Consider the following 17,471-nt stretch of genomic DNA (forward strand, 5'->3'; position numbering starts at 1 on the left):
TCAAAAATATTTACAATCAGGTTTGGGTCTTAAAAAGTATGAAGATAAGGGAAATTTGGACAACAAAGTACATAGAATGGCTTGTTAGGACACGGCAAATTGTTCTGTGAAGGTTTCAGAACAATTGGACCAACCGTTAAGGAGTTAGAATTTCGGCCAGGTTTCCGGCCTTTTCCCATGGTTTACAATTTGCCCAGGAAGCCAGTATCGATTTTTTATCAAAACCCACGATTTATTCTTTCCTTTTTGGCCTTGTGGTTATGAATGCTGTCTGCTGACCATGAAGTTGTGAGTTCAAATCCCAACCTATCCTCAAGTCAAACTTTTTTTTTTCATTGTTTTGGTGATCAAGCTGGTACAAGACAAAGAAGATGGCTTCACCAAACGACTTGTTGTTGGAGCTCGCGCTTCCTGCCGAACTGACTGACACTTGACTGGCTCACGCCATGTGAACACACCCACAACACTGCAATGGTGTGAGTGAATTATAATGGAAGTCATCGCGCAGTAGCTTTTTGAGATATATTTTTAGTATTTCAAGATCGCCAATTTATTTGAATTTAGCAGTCAACGCCGTCTTCTATCAGCGTTCACAAGCGTCTGCTTTTCTCAAAATGTCGTCGAAGTCACACGGATAGCTTTGCCAAGTCATGGCCTTGGGAATGAGTCCGTGTCGATGTCGTTTTCGTCACACGGTGAGTAAATTGCATCGCAGCTCAAAGAAACTATTTTGGTCACAAAACGGACCCATGCAGCTCGTCAACATTTACAACACTTTCGTTTCGACATGTCCTCTCTGACTCCATTGTCGATACGAGGAAGAACTCGTTTGTTGTAAACCAGACGTACATGACTGTGTCAACGTGAGTGAGTTGTCATTTTTCCTGCTTTCGCGCGGAATATTTCTTCGAGTTCACAGTGAGTTTTTCCAGGCAGCGCTCGAGTGCTCATACGGTAAGACGCCAAACTCCGCGGGCGATCGCCAGGATTGTAAATCTTTTTGAAACGGACTGTAGGCTAGCATGTTCTTCTGCGGGGAAACATGTGAGTAGTGATGGACCGTGGTGATACTTTTTTTTATACGGAGGTCATTCTGTGCATGTTGCTGTTGCAGAATTTCATGACTCTGTCATAAAATTGTCTTGCCTTTCAGATATTTCAGATTTTCCCACCCTGGATGAGATTTATTTGAGAAATGTAACCAGGTGCGTGTCGCAGATGTTTTTCGTTGATTCTGTGTTTATAATGGTTTATAATCGTGGGTTATCGTGATAAGGTCATCCTGCATCATATTGCACTGAAATAGTAATCCTGTTGATGTCGATACAACTTTTGGAAGTAGTTCAATGACTTCAAACTGTTAGTCCACGATTTTCTAAAACAACACAGCAAAGGAGGAACAATAAACATGTATTAAAATGTAAACAAATACATTGCTGAGTACAACACCTCGTTCCAACAACTACACTGATCCTGAGGATAAAAGGGGCAAGGCTATGCTTGATGGTACTGAGAGATAAACAAGGCACTCCATAAATAATAAAATCTTACACATATTTTGGTGAGTATGAATGATATCCAGTCGAACCTCTTTAGGACGAACACCAAGGGACCGATGGTATTTATTCTGTGAGTTTGTCTTAACCTATTTTATATAATAACCAGTGAATACAATTATTTCTCCAATAGACATACGAATAGATTTCTTCTACAGCGAAAGATTCTAAGCCACACCAACTCATTGACTAGTCTCGTATGAAACAAATGAGTCACTAGAGAGGTTCTGCAAAACGAAAATGCGTACAAACTTTCGTTCTACGTCATGAAGTGCGAAACTTCGCACGAACTTTGGACGCGAAACTTGCAGGGAACACGAAATGAACTGTCGTAGGAAATTTCGTGAGATCGGGTCATGGCGTACGTGCACTTGGCCCGCGCAAACTACGAAAATGTGCAGAACGCAAAGATCGTGCCAAAATTTGTACACACTTTCGCAAGGACTGTCGCGAAACTTCGTTCGAATTTTCGTTTTGCAGAACCTCTCTACTGAACGTTTCTTTAGCAACATGACGGCAACTGAAACAGCAATAGAGAAAGTACGATACATGTACAGCACATTCTTGCAGGTACTACAAACAGATTGCAGATCGTAATTCTTGCTTTGGCGGCACGAAACTTTATTTGGGGCAGTGCAATCTCGGCGGTACTCACAAATAATAAATCAAACAGCCCCAGACCGAGTAAACAAATCCAATCACACAAGTACGAGATCTTCACGAGACGAGACTGCACCCATTGGCTTGTTTCGTATGAAGCAAACAAGTTTACTGAACCTCTCCACAATGGAGATTTTCCCTGATACCGTATGCGAATTTATTTTGCAAACTCAGTCAATGGGTCCTTGAATCTTTCCCTCCAGATTGGGAACTGCCAACGATAGTATGCCACTGACCAGTGCCTTACTTGTAACGTACCAGTGTACAATGAATATGAGTATTTCGACAACACATCTAACATGAGCCTTACCGTCAAGAAGGTGAACTCGCGTTCTTCGCACACTGTAGACAAGGGCAAAGAGATAAAAATGGATCTAAATCCGAATAAAATCAGCACACGTTTCCGTAAATGAAAGGGTGAGCATAAGCAAATGAATCGAAGGAAACAGGTCAACTCAGAGATCACCTGTCATCGAGTATTCCGTAAAAGGAGGCCTCGGCAGCGGAAAAGCTAAATTTAGAAAGGAGATCCTGGCAGCTTTTCCATTATTTATTGCATTCCGCCCAAAATCAGCACACTTTTCGTAAATGAAAGAGTCAACACAAGCAAATGAATCAAAGGGAACTGGTCAACTCACCTGTCATTGAGTAATATTCCGCGAAAGGAGGTCTCAGCAGCGCCGAAACGAAATAAGCCAGGCCAGGAGACGAAATATCCGAAACAGCTCATACAAGAAGCAGTTCCAAAGAAGGAAGTTACTCGCGCATGCACATCCGAACACGGACTACAGTCAGTTTCAAAAAGATTAGCAATCCTGGTGATCGCCCCGGGAGTTTGCCGTCTTACCGTATGAGCGCTCGAGCGCTGCCTGGAAAAACTCACTGTGAACTCGAAGAAATATTCCGCGCGAAAGCATGAAAAATGACAACTCACTCAGGTCGATGTCGGAACAGTCGTGTACGTCTGGTTCACAACAAACGAGTTCTTCCTCGTATCGATTATGGAGTCAGAGAGGACATGTCGAAAGTGTAGTAAATGCCAAGGCTGACGAGCGGCATGGGTCCCAATATGTTTTGTGACCAAATAGTTTCTTTGAGCTGCGATGCAATTTACTCTCACCATGTGACGAAAACGACATCGACACAGACTCATTCCCAAGGCCATGACTTGGCGAAGCTATCCGTATGACTTCGACAACATCAAAGCAGACGCCTGTGGAAGCTGATAGAAGACGGCGTTGACTTCTAAATTCAAATAAATTGGCGATCTTGAAATACTAAAATAATTCTCAAAAAGAAATCGATCGATCGATGTGCCGGTGTATTCAACACGTAGCTACAGCGCAATGACTTCCGTATTCACTCACACCGTTTCAGTGTTGTGGGTGTGTTCACATGGCGTGAGCCAGTCAAGTGTCAGTCAATAGATGACTTGCACAAAGATTGTCTGGGTTCGAGACGGGGCAAGTGGACCTTCTGACTCTGACTTCCCCACCTTTTGAGTTCGTGACTTTCGAAGTTTCGCTTTTTGCCTGACGAACACTGAGCTAGTTTTTTTGGCTAGAGAGTAGAGTTGTTTTGATTCGGCTTGTATCGTCATGCCGAAGCGCTCAGTGCTACGCTCCTGAATGCACTAGCAGACGAGAGATGGAACTGAGGCTCCCATTCCATACGTTCTTTTTCGAGCTGGCCGGCCGGGAGGCAGAAAAAATGAGGGAATATTATTTTAGTATCATTGGTGTAGGCTGCAACAAGCACGTCGTGGTCCTGAAGTGTGACTACTTTCCCGCAGTGGAAGCGAAGTGAAGCACAACGAAAGTTTGTGGACGTCTGAGAAAGAACTCGATTCCCTTCGATTCGGCTGCACTAGGTCCAGAACGACCCCAGTCTCCTGAGGACAGACTGCGGAGAGGCCAGGAACCTCCCGAGTCAAGAGTGGAAGCCCAAACCACGAAAATGAGGGGTGGAAGGACTGAGTGTGAGAGCCAGATGGCCTTTAGTAGTACTTCAAGTAGTATCTGAGTTGAAGGAGAGAACAAGTGTGCTGGAGAAACGCTGCGAAGCCCTCAGGCCTGATGTGTATGTACTAGCTACTGTTGAAGTCTCATTTGTTCCGATATGAACACTTCATCAGCCCTTACTCTGAGCAGCTGTATCTAGACTTGGACTTAGGCCAGAGACATAGCATTGTAAACCTTACTGAAGCCATTATGTATCCAATGCCTGGCTCTAGTGAGAAAGCAGTTTGGCGCAGGCTCGCAAACTATGATTGAATCAGGGAGTGGTGGAAAGTCACAGTATACCTCCCCATGATTAGCTGGTAATGACGACGATGCGGCTCCGGCTGGGTCTCAGTCTTAGAAAGGATTTGTTGGAGCATCATCAAACAGTGCATTCGCCTTCATCATACACTGGCTCCGTTGCCTACAGTAATTCACATTTTGACGGGGCGCGCTGGGACGATACGGAAGGAGCGGCGGGAACCATTGGAGTGCTCATGATGCTGGTTAGCGGAGACCGATGTGTCAGGAATGGGAACGCAACCGCACTACTGTACAGATCAGGAAGCGATGGAAGAGTTGAATCTGCTCAGCCTTCCATGCCGTGCTCAGGGACACAAGCGTAAAAATGGCTACATTTCAAATGTGAACTGGCGATGGCATTGTGTGGCGACGAACACAACTGCAACTGTTCAAATTTCAGCATTTCGAACATTATGCTTCCCATGATAACTCACCGAATGGCTCACATGACGGAGTTGGACATTACCAGGCTAGGATTATCATTTGCTGTATTTATGGATAGTCCTTGAGTTTTCAGATGAAGTGCTTTATCCTTTACCTGTCGTTCTTTTAGTATGGCACAATGTCCATGGCTGCTTCCTTGTCTTCATAACAGACTGGTATAATCAGCATGATTCTGCTTTTTTGAGAAGAAATAAAACTTTCCTTTCGGAAAGGAAGTCCAGAAACGTCAACCCCCATGGACTGTGCTTTATGACTCTCGTCCATCGACGTTAACCGTCGCAATCAAAATAATAGGAGATCCTCCAGATAGGCGTTAGCCTTTGGGTAATCCTGAAATAAAGATTATTATTATTAATAACTGCTGCATGTATGTTGTGCTGTGCGAACCGTACAAGATTTTACAGCTCACCCACGCCTTCCCAACAGGCTCCTATATCCCGTACCGTTAGCGTTACATTGAATATGAACTAGGCGCATTATATATATATATATATATATATATATATATATATATATAGGCTAGCACAGTTTAGTTATCCTTCGTTCTTTTGATGGCGGCAGGTAGCATGGAACTTGACGTGTTCTTGGGATCCTCGTGCAACACTTGCTGTTCCCGGATGCCATATTATTGGGTGCATCGAGGTTGCTTCTATGCTCACTGTTGTTTAGTAAGACAATTTTTTATAACTATTTCACCGAAGAATAAGGCATGAGTTTTTTGGGTTGGTTTGGACGCCTGGCTTCTCTTCACATAATAATACAGTTATGTACTTCCACTCAGGGAGTAGTACAATACCTGCTTCCACTAACCCTACACGTGCACATGCATGACTCATGAGCTGCTGAAGACGGTGACGGTACTGATCATGTACATGTACATGCCGTGCACCGTTCATTCATGCTGACAAAAAAAGTACACTACACTAGTCTACAGACGGTGTAGGGTGCCCGCAGTGTAGCCTGGGTGCACAGGGTGCACTTGCCCCGTCTCACTCGCGGCTCGGATCTTTGTGCAAGTCATCTATTCGGGAGGAAGCGGGAGCTCCAACAACAACAATCGTGAACAACAACATGACAAGTCTGCTTGATCACCAAAAAACAATGAAAAAAAGTGTGAGTTGAAGATAGGTTGGGATTTGAACTCACAACTTCATGGTCAGCAGACAGCATCCATAACCACAAGGCCAGAAAGGAAAAGATAAATCGTGGGTTTTGATAGAAAAATCGATACTGGCTTCCAGGGCAAATTGCAAACCATGGGAAAAGGCCGGAAACCTGGCCGAAATTCTAACTCCTTAACGGCTGGTCCAATTGTTCCGAAACCTTCACAGAACAATTTGCCGTGCCCTAACCAGCCCTTTTATGTACTTCGTTGTTGTTATAGTCGACTGCATGCACTGCACAATGTCTGCCGGCTGCCGTGCACGTGCACAGCACGCATCTACCACCCGTTGGTAGATCTAATACCGAGCACCTTACGTAGAGACTTACGGAGCCTAAGTGAAATACCGAGCACCTTACGTAGAAACTTACGTAGCATAGCGATGTCGTTTTTCTTGCCATGTGAACACAATAATAGAAAAGCTGACAGGATCGCTTTTCTAAATATTATTATTACTTAGAATCAACTCGTAAAAACTCTAAGTCAATCTCCCATTGACACAAACCTCGTTTATTCAACATAATCATATCCTATCCAATAAAAACAGTTCATAAAAACAGTTCATAAAAAAAGTTCATAAAACAGCTTTTTAGGATCGGACGCAGTCCGCATAACCAAGAGAGCTAGCTCCCTTGGCTGCTGTTGGAATATTCAAGAATTGGCTTTCCAGATAAGGTCTCACAAGGAGAAGTGGCTATAGACTTGAAATGAACACCGGTAACCATGGAGACAGCCCACTAAAGGGACCGTCACTTAATTTTTGCCGACTACCCGCCAAAAAAATCTTTTCGTTTCACGTGTCAGACACGTCCGCGAGCGCGTACGACTCGCGCGCTCGGCGCGCCCGCGGCCCCGCGCTACCTTTCACGTCAAGCAATCTGTTCACGCCACATGGCTGGATAGCGCGTACATGCAAACATGATTGAAGACTTGCAAAATCAATTTTTTTACAAGTCCAGGCGCTAGGCCTAGGCAGTACTAATGCCTAAATGCCCAGGCGCGCTAGCCAGCTGACTTTATTTTCGGAGAAACACTACTCATTGTAGTAAAAAGTAACAATGAATAGCGATATCATCTAGGAAGGATCGCCACCCTTACGCGAAGGAAAGGCCTTGCGCGGCTGCTCTACGAAGTGTTGAAGAAAGACTCATCAAAGTTAGTTGGTGGACGAACAACTCGCTGGCGCCGGAAAACTTGGCCCCCAACGATGGTGTTTGGTGAATCATCAAGCATAATGTCTTGTAGCAGTGTTCACCGAGGAAGGAGAACGCTCTAGCCGCTGCTGTTGTCCGTTTCATCCACGTTGGGCGTTAGCTGCACCGCGCCTATTGTGTTTTAGTATTCCATGGACACACATTAGCATTCAGAGCGATTGTGGAGCCACAATTTACTTCACACAGCGTTGTATTGTCCACGAGCGCAAACTTCATTCATCCTACATGTAGATTTGGAGTATACACGGCCTTGTCACGACAGCGACAGCTCTACAGAGTGTTGAAGTGAGAAACATTAATTTCAATTGTTGGTGGACGAATAAATGGCTGGTTCCGAAAAAACGCGGCCTGCACCGATGGTGTTTGGTGGATCATCAAACAGGGTGACCAGCAGTGTTCACCGAGGAAGGAGAATGCACTCGCCACCACTCCGATTCATCCAAGTGGGCGTTAGCTGCGCCGCGCCTATTGTGTTTTAGTATTCCATGGACGCACACTAGCGTTCTCAGCGATTGTGGAGCCACAACATATCTTCATGCGGCGTTGCACTGTCCAAGAGCAGAAACGTCAGCAGTGACCCATCATCATATCCGCCCTTTATAAAATCGCTCACACAACCCCGTTATCACATGGACGCAGTGCACACCTGGCTTCTCTTGTCCATTCTATTAAGCTTGAGTTGTGCCCACCTCATCTCATGTGTTTTAATTGGTTCTCTTCTCTAAGAACTAGAAACTCACTCTTACTCCCTAAGTGTAACTCATCCACTCTTTTGCGCTCCCCTCTCTTTATTGCTTATTCTGTTTGGCTCACTCTACCCAGAGAAGTTAAGGACCTGACCTCACTCCGCCTGTTTAAGATCCGTGCCGCCCCTTATTTACTACGACATGCATAGCTCATTATCCACATGTCCTTTGCATCTCTGTGTTTTTCACTGTTTTTATTTGACATTATCTTTCTCTTTCTTTACGGAGTTGTTTCTGTTCATTTTGCTACTCTTTCTTTTTCCCTCCCCTTACTTTTATTTATCGCCGTGGTTGGCAATCACCCACTCTCTTTAACATTGGCCGGTGTTTCCACCGAGTCTTGAGATGTTGTAATAAATATATATAATATATCATACATGTAGATTTGGAGTATACACGCCATGCGCCAATGGGCCTTGGCACAACAGCGGCAGCTCTACGGAGTGTTCAAGTGAGAAACATTTGTTTCGACTTTTGGTGGACGAACAAATCGTCGGTGCTGAAAAACGTGGCCTGCTCCGATGGTGTTTGAACCATCGAGGGCTCCGGAAGCAGCAGCTGAGCCAGATCAGCCAGTCTTGCCAACTCTCAGTTGCCGGACTCCCTGCTGCAGCTAGCAGCACTGGCACCAGCCGGAAATATTTTTCCGCCGATACCCGTTACTTCCAGTTCTGTCAAGGGCATAACTGGAATCCATTGCCAGGTGATGACTTTTTACTTTATGTGTTATTTTGCTGCCGAGTTGTTCAGAACTTTTCAGCCCTGATCTGTCCATGTCTACATGTCGGCCATCCGCAAACTTCATGTGGAAGTAAATAGTTGGCTTTACCTACCCGTCGGGCCCAATGACTCTCCTCGCAAGGTTCCTGTCGGGCATCAACAGGTCATCATTGACACAGCGTCATCGCCTGCTGATAACCACTCAACTTCTCAGGGAGATTAGCCGGCATGTTGCCTTTCCACGGATGTGGCACCCTCATGACAAGGCCATGCTAAGGGCAAACTGACTGCTTGATTTTAGCTTTACATTACCGCAGTCAGTCCAGCACAATACGCCAATCATATTTCACTATTACTCGCGTGTCATAATTGGGGATATGGGCTGCTCCGCCCTATATGAAAGCAGTGGAGCACGCCATGATAATTCTAGCCCACCTGCCAAAACTGATGACATCACCAAGTCTGACCCTCCTCCTCGGAACAATGATAGTCTCCCACCTGCCGACCCTCTCCTGAGCAATGACCAGTAAGACGTTGAAATTGCTGGTTACGAATGCCTTTGGTATCCGTTCAAAGTTTGGCGAATTTCAACATACCCTTCTGGCATCTGATGCAGATATTGCTGTAGTCACAGAAACCAAGCTGACCCTGGATAAAATGACGCAAGCCGAAGTGACTCTTCCTGGGTACTCCCCTCCAGTAAGACGAGACCGAACACCACAGGGTGGAGGCGTGGCTGTGTGGGTGAAATCCCACCTAGCTTTTCAAGAACTGGAAGCTGTTCCAACCCTGGACCAAGAAGTTGTATGGCTTTCTATCCGCATAAGACCTGGCCGCAAAGTTGTCTTGTGTGCTGCCTACCGCCCAGGGTCTCTTCCTGGCAACGATATCAGTATGGTAGATTACTTGGACCAGACCATTGACGTTGCCCGGGTGGATGCACAGCACCTCATCATCGCTGGCGATTTCAATGCGCACAACACTGCCTGGCTGGGCAGCAGTAGAACAACTCCAGCTGGGGAGAAACTGGAGGACCTCTGCGCACTACATCACCTCCAGCAGCATGTGACGGAGCCTACTCGTGGAAATGCCCTCCTCGACCTCATCATGAGTGACCTGGGCAACCCGACGGTCCGGCTCGGCCCCCCAATTGGTAGATCTGACCACGCCACCATCTTGGCAGAATTCAAGACAGAACTATGTCGAGAGCCCAAGACGGCCAGAACAGTCTGGCAATATGGCCGCGCTGACTGGGACAGACTAAACCACCACCTTAGGAGTGTGGACTGGGATGCCCTCATGTCTGAGGATGCAAACAGCAGCTGCACCAATATTACCTCTGCCATCATAGATGGAATGAACCAGTTTATCCCATCCCAACTTCTCTGTACTCGGCCCTCTGATCCCGCTTGGTGGACGCCAGCTTGCAGCAAGGCCGTGAAGGCGAAACAGAGTGCCTGGAAGTCCCTCAAGAGACGACCAGACTCGCCCCAATGTCAAGCTAACTATACTCTCGCTGTCCACCGGTCTTATGATTGCCTACGTGATGCCCAGAATCACCATCTAGCAATAGTCCGTGCACGACTCCAGACCGGCAGCCTTCGAGATAAACAGTGGTGGTCAACCATCAAGCAGTCCATCGAAACCTCCCGAAATAGCTCCATCCCGATTCTTGTCGACCCTGCTGGCAAAGAGCATGCCACGAACATCGAGAAAGCAAACTGCCTCGGTCACTACTTCGCGGAGAAATGTAGCCTGGGCGCCAATGACCTGCCAGACACACCTCTGCCCCCTATTCGCCAACGCACAGGCAATAGGCTGAAGACCGTACACTTCCGCCCTGCCACAGTCCAGCGAGCTCTCAAGAACCTGGACGCTTCAAAAGCAACTGGCCCTGACGGCATTCCGGCGCAAGTGCTCAGGAAGTCAGCGCAGTCACTCGCCAGCCCTCTGGCAAAGCTATTCACCCAGTGCTTCCGGGACGGGGTGCAACCTGCATCCTGGAAGATCGCGAACGTTGTCCCTATTTTCAAGAAAGGCTCCAAGTCTACCCCGAAGAACTACCGTCCGATTTCCCTCCTCTCTATACTCTCTAAGGTGATGGAGGCCATCATCAATCGCAGCATCACTAACTTCCTGGAAAGCAATCAGGTCCTCTCCGGACGGCAATTCGGGTTCCGACGCGGCCTGGGCACGACTGATCTTCTCCTCTCACTTCAGCATGAGTGGAGTCGGACGTCCAATGCTGGGGGTGTGACCCGAGTCCTTGCTGTCGACGTGGCCGGCGCATTTGACAAAGTGTCGCACCGCGGTGTAGTTCACAAGGCCAGATGCCTTGGGCTGACTGGCCACCTGCTCTCATGGTTGAAAAACTACCTAGAGAGCCGCCAGATCCGGGCCGTAGTTGGTGGACAAACATCAGCCACACAGGCCATCCGAGCAGGTGTGCCTCAAGGAAGCATCCTGGGGCCCACTCTCTTCTTGATCTACATTAATGACGCTGAGGACCACCTTCCCCAATCGACCAGCCTTGCTACTTACGCAGACGACACAACGCTCTACAAGTGTATCCGGTATCTCGGCAACCTCGCAGCTGACTGTGATGATCTCCAGACCGCCGTCAATGCCCTTGCTGCCTGGGATGCGACCTGGCGAGTGACATTCGAGCCCGCCAAGTCATACCTACTCCACGTCAGCCACCACCGTCGGCCCTGGGACTGCCCTCCGGTCACATTCCAAGGTGAAATCGTTCCTGAAACCCAGTGCCTGAAGCTACTTGGGATAGCCTTCGACAGTCAACTGACATTCTGCCAGCAGATTCGACAGTCAGCCCTGCGCGCCACACAGCGACTGGGCTTCCTGAAGAAGGCCTCAGCAGTGCTTGACCCTGGCTGCCGTCTCACCGTCTAGTCTGGATGGGTGCTTCTCAGACGGTGCTGGCCCAACTCGATGCTGTACAGCGGAGAGCCCTGCATCTGATCGGCGAAGGCGCATATCTGCCAAGCCTCGAACTCCGGCGCAAAGTGGCTGCTCTCTGCTATCTCTACAAAATCCACTACCTGACAGGCCCACAGATGCTAACCCGAATGCTGCCCCCCTCCCAAGCAGTACCAGACCACGACCAACATCCTGCCAACACCAGGCAGCAGGCGCGGATGGCGGCCGGCCACCGCTACCAGCTGCAGTCTGATATCCCAGCCAATTCTCGCAACAACGTCCGCCGGTCGTTCCCTGAAGGAGTGCTGGATGCCTGGAACCAGTTGCCTTGCCAACACCTCCTGGATCAGCGCGACCAGAAGAGGTTGCAGTCCTTCAAGTGCAGCGTCCACCGATTCCTGCGCTCGAGCCACTGGGACTGGGCGACCGACCGGCTGTAGGGACTCGGCGTGGTGGTTTTCTGGACGTTACTGTGAGAGAGTGAGTCTGTGCACAAATAGTATGTATGATTACGCGTCTGCGTGAATGTGCACGTGTGTGTCTGTGTGTACGTGTGTGTGTGTGTATGTGTGGTGTGTGTGTGGTGTGTGAATGTGTGTGCGTGTGTGTGTGTGGTGTGTGTATGTGTGTGTGTGTGTGTGCGTGTGTGCGTGCGAGCATGTGTGTGTGTGTGTGCGCGCGCGCGTGTGTGTGTGTGTGTGTGGGTGGGTGCACATGGTTGGTATGTGGTGTTTATGTGAGCGTATGATAATAATCTCTTCAATAATATTCAAACTCGGTCATGATAACTTCCTTTTTATTTGATGATGGGGGAACGCCAAAATCAGTGCCACGGCAAAGGAGCTCCTTCTGCACGGTAGTCAATTCCAATGGTGTGAAGTTTATTATTGTTGTTTCAGGATCGATGTTAGCTTCACACCATTGGAATTGACTACCGTGCAGAAGGAGCTCCTTTGCCGTGGCACTGATTTTGGCGTTCCCCCATCATCAAATAAAAAGGAAGTTATCATGACCGAGTTTGAATTGTTTTATCGAAAGTTATTCAATAATATTAATATCTTTATTTCAAGATTACCCAACGCCGGCGAACGCCCTATCAGGTTGATCTCCTATTTGAACATGCGCATATGTGTGTGTATGATGTGCCCTAGCTCACTTATAATATTATTATTATTATGTTATACACGTAGATCATGTCCATGATGCCTTTCCTCTGCGCAGGTCCACCGCACTATTGTTTTTAAGATTAACATCATTATTACTTCTGCATATGCATTACATACTATGATCATGCTGGCTTCATCCCTTATCTCCTAAGCTACCCCCCCCCCCCCCCCCCGGTGCGTCTGCCCAGTGTTGACTCCGAGACCCACGGTCGGACGAGCTGCCCAGGCCTCACCACCACTGCCGTTTCCGTGCTGCCTTCTCGATACATACGTATGTACACTGTATATATGTGCACATTCACATGTCTGAAGGTTTGTGGTTTTTAAATAAAAAAATAAAAAAATAAAAAATCCCTGATATGCCAACTAGACGAAAAGTGTGTTCTGAGCCTGTATCGCGTATAATAGGCTCATCGTAAAACAAATAATATCTGAAAAAAGAATGTCAGTGCGCAAGTGGTGGGGGATTGTATTATCTGCATTTTGACATACATATCATATAATGGGATCCATATATGGTCGCGCAGTGCAAACCTCTAACTAAAGACCACCTGCCACTAACGACCACTTTTCCGGGCACCAAGGGGTGGTCGTTAGTTACAGGTTTTACTGTACTCCAAATCTACATGTATGATGATGGGTCACTGCTGACGTTTCTGCTCTTGGACAGTGCAACGCCGCATGAAGATATGTTGTGGCTCCACAATCGCTGAGAACGCTAGTGTGCGTCCATGGAATACTAAAACACAATAGGCGCGGCGCAGCTAACGCCCACTTGGATGAATCGGAGTGGTGGCGAGTGCATTCTCCTTCCTCGGTGAACACTGCTGGTCACCCTGTTTGATGATCCACCAAACACCATCGGTGCAGGCCGCGTTTTTTCGGAACCAGCCATTTATTCGTCCACCAACAACTGAAATTAATGTTTCTCACTTCAACACTCTGTAGAGCTGTCGCTGTCGTGACAAGGCCGTGTATACTCCAAATCTACATGAAGAATGAATGAAGTTTGCGCTCGTGGACAATACAACGCTGTGTGAAGTAAATTGTGGCTCCACAATCGCTCTGAATGCTAATGTGTGTCCATGGAATACTAAAACACAATAGGCGCGGTGCAGCTAACGCCCAACGTGGATGAAACGGACAACAGCAGCGGCTAGAGCGTTCTCCTTCCTCGGTGAACACTGCTACAAGACATTATGCTTGACGATTCACCAAACACCATCGCTGGGGGCCAAGTTTTCCGGCGCCAGCGAGTTGTTCGTCCACCAACTAACTTTGATGAGTCTTTCTTCAACACTTCGTAGAGCAGCCGCGCAAGGCCTTTCCTTCGCGTTAGGGTAGCGATCCTTCCTAGATGATATCGCTATTCATTGTTACTTTTTACTACAATGAGTAGTGTTTCTCCGAAAATAAAGTCAGCTGCCTGGGCATTAGGCATTAGTACTGCCTTGGCTAGCGCCTGGACTTGTAAAAAAATTGATTTTGCAAGTCCTCAATCATGTTTGCATGTACGCGCTATCCAGCCATGTGGCGTGAACAGATTGCTTGACGTAAGAGGTAGCGCGGGGCCGCGGGCGCGCCGAGCGCGCGAGTCGTACGCGCTCGCGGACGTGTCTGACACGTGATACGAAAAGATTTTTTTGGCGGGTAGTCGGCAAAAATTAAGTGACGGTCCCTTTAGTCCTTCGCCTCATTATAGATTATAGCAATAAAAACTGCTTTATGGCAGTTTTCTAAAAAAAGTTATTGTGTTCTAGTCCATGGACCCCGTCTAAAAAGTAAGAAATTAACGAAATGTGATAGCCGAAAATTAAAATTTCACACAAAACCTCACAATAATCACAACACTTGAAATGCTGCTTTCAACACTAAACTTGTACTGCACCAACAATTGGCAACATGCATGCATAGGAAAGAGGATCACGAGGAGAAAAGGTCTTCTACGGTACATGTAGCTTTTCATTCTGTGTGTGATTATTGTGAGGTTTTGTGTGAAATAGACCAATCCCGAAAAGATTGTCTGGGTTCGAAAGGGGGCATGTCAACTGAGAGTGCACTGTACAACACATACATGGCACTACCCGATCAGCATGCGGCACAGGACGTGTTTGATAGTTCGCGTGTGAATGCGAGGGTAAGTACACGATTTTCTCGTTAGTTGCATGCAAGAGAGACGATGCGACAGAAAGCGAAGCCCTTTGTAGTTTTCTCTCTCGCACTGGTAGTGGTCTGCTGTTGGAGTTGAAATGCTTAGAGGTAATCCTTGTTTCGCTCTTCTGTGTAGTGTGAAGAGATCAAAGAACATGTAGAGCTCACTTTGATGAAGTAGGCAAGGCTGTGAGCGCTGTGGCTCAAAGCGATAGGCCCTAAATCTTACGAGATATTTCGAGGGCTATTGTTTGTTGCGAGCGCTTCGTCTTCGATGAGTCCTGCCTCTTTCCTGGCAGCTGCCCTCCTATAGGACCAACCACGAAGTGACTGTACTCATCTGCAGCCGATCAATGTTATATTGCACAAGAAGATATCGTTTTGGCCAAGCCAGTGCCCGCCAAAGACCATCGCCGTGTCACACCGTCGGAACGAGTTCATGATGAGAAACATCATTCGCGCGAGCGTGATGAAGAACTATTTCGAAAGACAACACAGTCTTTACCCCCAGGACGACAACTATGTGCACGTCCTGCAAGGGGAGAATGTCACCAGCGACATCAACGAAGACGACGGCAGTATTTCGGAAACCTGGAGTCAGCGGAGGTCGTCGGTACATGTGCAGTATAGGTGACATGTCGACACGAGCGTGCGGAAACACAGCATACACTGTAGTAATGTTGTGAGAGTTTGCGGAAGGAGTCCAAGTCGGGAAATCCATCAGCTCCAATAGCTACCTGTAGGTGGGCGATGAGACTCCAGCTTCAGACTACAACAGTCAGGACTAGTAAATAGTTGAACTTTGTGAAGCAGCAGATCGAGAAGTAACGTTAGTTAGCTGAAATCGTAGCTGTTGCAGTATGTCGGCGCTATGTAGCTTGCATTTTTTACGGAGAGTCGATCGCCACGCGAATGTTTCTCTCCTCACCGAGAGCTATCTGGCCTCCAAACTCCGTCAGGGTCTGCCTAAGGTACCGAAGGTCCTTTGATTAGCTGCTGGCAGGACTCCATCAAATCCTTTAGCTTCAGCTCGGCGAGCAAAAGTCTCTCTCTCCTCCGCCATGAGCTGACACACACAAACTGAATACAAAACGATGCACTTCACACGTGCTGGCTTGCACGCGTGCCCCCTTTCACGAACCCAGACAATCTTTTCGGGATTGGTCTATTTTAATTTTCGGCTATCACATTTCGTTAAAGGGGAAGTTAAGGCAAAAATTAAAATTTCACCAGTTGTAGTCTTCGGGGTGCTGAGTCGAATGGTCTTGGTCCGAGAAAGCTGAGACGCTCCCTTCCTACTTGAATCCCAATCGAACTCGCGCACTTCCACCGAAACTGGGTGACTGCGCCCTACGAGATGGGGATTTGTATGCAAAATCGTTGGTAGATCTAATACCGAGCACCTTACGTAGAGGCTTACGTAGCCTAAGTGAAATACCGAGCACCTTACGTAGAAACTTACGTAGCATAGCGATGTCGTTTTTTTCTGCCAACACAATAATAGAAAAGCTGACAGGATCGCTTGAAAATTTGATTCTCCTGCGTACACCAGTCACCTGGTCACCGTGCCTGCAGGGTACAACTTACAGCCTGTTTTGACCTTTTTTGGGTGCAGTCCTGTCACTCGAGTTGAACCTTGGTGTGAAAGTTGTCGCCTGCTGGCGTGGTGACCAGGTGATTTTGGCACCCAGGAGCACGTGACCGCTTCTTCAACCATGTTCGATTGGGAATAAAGGAGGAACGCTGCATCGCAGCCTTTTCGGACCAAAACCAGTCGACTCAGCGTCCAAAAGACTACAACATATGGGCCAATCGCGGTCATCCGTGCTTTTATAAGAACGAAATGGCGCTTTTAGTGACATTTTGCATACAAATCCCCATCTCGTAGGGCGCAGTCACCCAGTTTCGGTGGAAGTGCGCGAGTTCGATTGGGATTCAAGTAGGAAGGGAGCGTCTCAGCTTTCTCGGACCAAGACCATTCGACTCAGCACCCCGAAGACTACAACTGGTGAAATTTTAATTTTTGCCTTAACTTCCCCTTTAATTTCTTACTTTTTAGACGGGGTCCATGGACTAGAACACAATAACTTTTTTTAGAAAACTGCCATAAAGCAGTTTTTATTGCTATAATTTCTTTTGTTTTTTCTGTCACCAATCAAGAGTCCATAAACAAGAGTATGCAACTGTGATCTCTTTTCTATGGGCCAGATGCGCGGCGCGCTGCCTTCATTACATCATTCAGCTGCAGTCCGCGCACTGCGGAAAATCAAACACTCCGCTTTCCCTCTGGTTTGAAATGAATTTTCGTACGGAACTGGAGTTCACGCGCCAAAAGTTAGAGATCGCGTAGGTACTGGAATGAATCGAGCAAAAACGGATGGGCTCGTACGAGAAATTGTGGGTTTGAGTGCA

Source organism: Sycon ciliatum, chromosome 8 (assembly GCF_964019385.1).
Source record: "Sycon ciliatum chromosome 8, ocSycCili1.1, whole genome shotgun sequence".
NCBI classification, from domain to species: Eukaryota; Metazoa; Porifera; class Calcarea; order Leucosolenida; family Sycettidae; genus Sycon; species Sycon ciliatum.